Genomic DNA, 5,981 nt, shown 5'->3' with positions numbered 1-5,981 from the left:
AGAGGAAGAGAAGTTATCTTCGGAAATCATCGTCTCAGACTTTGGACAGCATTTGAACTGAATAGTAATAGATTCTTTTTTTTTTTTTTTTTTTTGATCAATGAGCTTACAAGCACCACTACTAATGAATCTGTTATTCAGTGTAGGCCTTAAAGGAATGAAAAATCTAGTGGTTTGAAAGCATTGTAGAACTTAATCTTGCTACGTTCCTCTTGCTTTTCTTGTGGCAGTTTCTCTGGTATTAAGAGAAAACTACATTTAAGACAAACCTCTTCCCCATTTCGCTCATTTGGTTCTCACTTAAGTTTTAAACATCTTTGCATTCAGGCTATTGAAGACTTGAGATGCCATTTATAATATATTTACTAGAACAGTTCTCAAAAACAAGTCATTAGTCAGCTACTTTGATATGATATTCTTAATCAAAGATTTATTGGAATAGTTAGAAATAGTCAGATAAATATTCTCTCTACGTGGGAGATGGGAGGCTTAAGCAGTGCTCTGTGGAAGATTTATGCTAAATTGCTTTATGCCATCTTGCATTTGATTAACTTTTATCAACCAGAACAAAAAACCCTTTCTCAATGCATCATTTATGTGAACTTTATAAATGAACCATCTTTTATTGACTGTATAATTCACCATGATAAAGTCATTTTTAAAGCCTCTGAAGGGTAAGCAATTAACACAGAGATTTTTGGTATGGTGTTTCTGCAACAATTTTATATTGAAAAACCCAAGTACACTACTCTGCAATCTGAAACTGTAAAGGATTTACATGAAATGTTAAGCTTTCCTGAGAACAGGTAGAAAAGGTAAATGGTTCTATCCTATCACCTTGTTGATGCCACAAACAGTTTTTGATGAGAGTAAGCCAAATCAAAGTTTGAATAAAACATTTGATTTATGAAGTGAGTTCCATATGATCCAAAAGAATCCACACAGGTCTCCATCATTTGTACATACTTCCTCAGCCTGAGATTTCAAACAAATACGACAGTGGCATTTTTAGATCTGAATGGCAAAACTTAGGTAAATTGTGCTGAGTGTTCAAACTTGACACTCAGAATTGACATTAGTTCAATTAGGAAAGACACTTTCAAATAAATGTAAAGGTGCTTTCTGGTGAATGTGAAAAAAACGTTACTTCTCTGAGCAATACAGATAGCAATGGAATCTTATTGTAACTCTACTTAATTAGCTATGCTTCTTAATAGTTTCTTACATAGACATGTATTTCATAGTTAAAATTTTGAAAAAGGTGAAATAAATGGATTATGAAAACAAAGTAGAGATAGTTTCCAAAATTGTCTTGTCTGTCCTCAAATAATAGATATTTTCAGTCTCCTTGATATTTCTGTGGCCACATAGTCTTTTCATATGCTTATGTAAAAGAAAATTTAGTAATGTTTCTTCTTGTTCCTCCAGGTCTATTGTATTATTTTCTTTTCCCTACTCTTCCCCAGAAGGCTGACTTCTATGAATTCGTTTGCCCTCTGGCTTCTCTAAACTCTTTCAGTTCTATCTACTTCCAATTGGGATCCCAACAGATATGCTTGGCATTTTACCTAGGGGCAGCTCATTAATATAGAACTGAGATATAATTAGAATTAAAAGATAATTTCTAAAAATTTTGTTTACAATTGACACATAATCATTGTGTTTATGGGGTACAGTGTACTATATCAATACATGTATACGTTGTATAATGACCAAATCAGGGTAGTTAGCATGCCCATCATCTCAAAATTTATCATGATTTTTGGTGATAAATTTCAAGATTCTCTTTTATAGCTATCTTGAAATATACAATACATTGATACCAGCTATAGTCACCCACTGTGTAGTAGAACACCAGAATTTCTTCTTCCTGCCTAACAGTATCTTTGTACTCATTGACCAACTTCTCTTCCTCTCATCTCCCCCAGTCCCTGTCCTGCCTTTGGTATACATTACACTACTCTCTACTTCTATGAGACTGACATTTTTAGATTCAACATATGAGTAAGATCATGTAGTATTTGTTTTCATTTAACATGATGTTCTCCAGGTTCATCCAACCGTCACAAATGATAGGATTTTATTCATTTTTATAGGTGAATAGTATTCCATTTTGTATATATACCATATTTTCTTTATCCATTCATCTGCTGAGGGGCACACCACTTGATTCCATCTCTTGGCTATTGTGAATAGTGCTGCAATAAAAATAGGAGTGTAGGTATCTCTTTGATAAACTGATTTTAATACCTTTGGATATATAACCAGAATTGGAATTACTGGATTGTATGGTAGTTTTAATTTTTTGAAGAACCTCCATACTGCTTCTTATAATGACTATACTAATTTATATTTCCACCAACAGTATATAAGAGTTTCTCTTTTTTCTTATCTTTGCAAGCTTTTGTTATTTTTTGTCTTTTTGATAATAGTCATTTTAACTGAGGTGAGGTGATATTTTATTGTGGTTTTGATTTGCATTTTCCTGATTATTAATGAAGTTGAGCATTTTGTCATATACCTGCTGACCATTTGTCTGTCTTCTTTTTAGAAATGTCTATTCAGGTCTTTTGCCCATTAAAAATTAGTTTTTTTTTCTATTGAGTGGTTTGAATTTCTTATATATTCTGGATATTAACTCCTCGTTGGAAGCATAGATTTCAAATATTTTTTCTCATTTTATAGCTTGTCTCTTTACTGTTGATTGTTTTCTTTGATGTACAGCAGCTTTTTAGTTTGATGCAATCCCTTTTGCCTGTTTTTGCTGTTGCCTGTGTCTTTGAGGTCCTATCAAAAGAAGAAAAAATGATTGCCCAAATGTCATGAAGTGTTTCCCACGTTTTTATTTTCAGTAGTTTAACAGTTCCAGGTCTTATCTTTAAGTCTTTAAAGTATTTTGAGTTGATTTTCATATATGGTGAGAGATACGTGTCTAGTTTCATTCTTCTGAATGTGGATATCCAGCGTTCTCAGCACCATTTATAGAAGAGACTTCGTTTCTCAGTGTGTATCCTTGGTGCCGTGGTCGAAAAGAAGTTAGCTATAAATGTATGGATTTATTTCTGGCATCTTTATTCTATTTCATTGGTTATATGTCTGTTTCTATGCCAATATCACGTTCTGGTTATTATAGCTTTGTAGTATATTTCGAAGTCAGGTAGTGTGATATCTGCAGTTTTGTTCCTTATGCTCAAGATTATTTTGGCTATTCAGGATCTTTTGTGGTTCCTTATGAATTTTAGATTTTTTATTACTGTGAAGAATGTCATTGCCATTTTGATAGGGGTAGCATTGAATCTATACATTTCTTTGAGTAACATGAGATTTTTAAAGATATTAATTCTTCAAAATCATGAACATAGAGTATCTTTCCATTGGCTTGTGTATTCTTCAAGTTCTTTCATTAGTGTTTTTCAGTTTTCATTGTAGAGATCTTTCATCTCCTTGGTTAAATTTATTCCTAGATATTTTACTATTTTTTGTAGCTATTGTAAATCAGATTGCTTTCTTGATTTTTTTCAAGATCGTTTGCTATTGGAGTATAGAAAAGCTGTTTATTTTATATGTTGATTTTGTATGCTGCAACTTCATTGAAATGATTATTTAGTTCTAACAGTTTTTGGGTGGAGTCTTTAGGATTTTCGCTATATATGATCATCTACAAACAGGAACAATTTGACTTTCTCTTTTCTTAACCTGGAAGAGCTTTATTTCTTCCTCTTGCCTAATTGCTGTGACCAGGACTTTCAATACCATGTTGAATACAAGTGGAAAATGTGATCATCCTTGTTTTGTTCCAGGTGTTAGAGGAAAAGAGTTCCACTTTTCCTCATTCAGTATGATGTCACCTGTAGATTTGTCAGTACAACCTTTCTGTGTCATTATATGTTCTTTCTATCTTAATTTGTTGAGAGTTTTTATCAGGAATGGATGTTATAGTCTATCAGTCTATCAAATGCTTTCTCTGCATCTGTTAAAATGATCATATAGTTCTTATCCTTGATTCCATTAATATGATGCATCAGGTTTCTTGATTTGTGTATGTTGAAAATACTTGCATCTCTGAAATGAGTCCCACTTGATCATGGTGAATGATAATTTCAATGTGTTGTTAACTCTGTTTGCCAGTACTTTGTTGAGGATTTTTGCATCTATGTTCATTGGGGATATTGGTCTACAGTTTTCTTTTTGTCTTGTACTTGGCTGACTGATATCAGGGTAATGCTGACTTTGTAGAATGAGTTTGGAAGTATTCCCTCCTCTTAAATTTTTGGAAATGTTTGAAAAAAATTTTATTAGCTCTTCTTTAAATATTTTGTAGAATTCAACGGTGAAGCCTTCATGCCCTTGGCTTTTCTTCGAATGAAGAGTCTTTATTACTGCTTCAAATTCATTACTCTTTATTGATTTATTCAGGTTTTCTATTTCTTCATGATGTAATCTTGGTAGGTTGTATGTGTCCAAGAGTTTATCCATTTCTTTTAGATTTTCCAATTTGTTGACATACAGTTGTTTATAATAGCCTCCTATCATTCTTAGTTTCTTTTTTCTAAACTTTTATTTTGGGTTCAGGGGTACATGTGCAGGTTATATAGGTAAATTACATATCATGGGGGTTTTGTGTAGAGATTATTTCATCATTCAGGTAATAAATATAGTACCTGATAGGTAGTTTTTCAACCTCACCGTCCTCCCACCTTCCACCTTCAAGTATGCCCTGGTATCTGTTGTTCTCTTCTTTGTGTCCATGTATACTCAATGTTTAGCTTCCACTTTTACATGGGAACATATGGTATTTGGTTTCTTATTTTCTATGTTAGTTTACTTAGGATAATGGTCTCTAGCTCCAAACACGTTCCTGCAAAATACATTATTGTGTTCTTTTTTATGGTGGCATGGTATTACATGGTGTATATGTACTACATTTTCCTTGTTGAGTTTACCATTGATGGACATTTAGGTTGATTCTATCTATATCTTTGCTATTGTGAATAGTGATGCAATGAACATATGGGGGCATGTGTCTTTATGGTAGAATGATTTATATTCCTTTGGGTATATTCCCAATAGTTGGATTACTGGCTCAAATGGTAATTGTGTTTTAAGTTCTTTGAAAAATTGCCATACTGCTTTCCAAAATGGCTGAACGAATTGACATTCCCACCAGTTGTATAAGTTTTCCCTTTTCTCTCCAGCATCTGTTATTTTTTGACTTTTTGATAAAAGCCATTCTGATTTGGGTGAGATAATATCTTACTGCTGTTTAGATTTGCACTTCTCTAATGATTAGTGAGGTTTAGCACATTTTTTCATACGCTCTTGGCTGTGTGTGTGTCTTCTTTTAAAAGGTATCTGTTTATTTCCTTGCCCACATTTACTGGGAAACTTTGTTAATTTGTTCAAGTTCCTTATAGGTTCTGGATATTAAAACTTTGTTAGATGCAGAATTTGCAAGCATATTCTCCCGTTCTGTAGGTTGTCTATTTACTCTGTTAATAGTTTCTGTTGCTGTGCAGAAGCTCTGTAGTTTAACTGGGTCCCATATGTCAATTTTGGTTTTCGTTGCAATTGTTTTTGGCATCTTCATCATGAAATCTTTGCCCTAGCCCACGTTCAGGATGCTATTTCCAAGGTTATCTTCCCAGTTTTTTTAAAAAAATAGATTTAGGATTTACATTTAAGTCTTTAATTCACCTTGAGTTGATTTTTTGTATATAGTGTAAGGAAGGGGTCCAGTTCCAATCTTCTGCATATAGTAAGCAGGTTATCCCAACACCATATATTGAATAGAGAGTCCTTTCCCCATCTTGTTTTTGTTGCCTTTGTTGAAGATCATGTGATTGTAGGTGTGTAGCTGTCATTTCTGGGCTCTTTATTCTGTTCCACTGGTCTATGTGTCGGTTTTTGCCCTGTATCATGCTATTTTGGTTACTGATCCATTGTAGTGTAGTTTGAAGTCAGGTAATGTGGTGCCTGCAGTA

Source organism: Theropithecus gelada, chromosome 5, assembly GCF_003255815.1.
Source record: "Theropithecus gelada isolate Dixy chromosome 5, Tgel_1.0, whole genome shotgun sequence".
Classification (NCBI taxonomy): Eukaryota; Metazoa; Chordata; class Mammalia; order Primates; family Cercopithecidae; genus Theropithecus; species Theropithecus gelada.
This window is presented reverse-complemented; position numbering follows the sequence as displayed.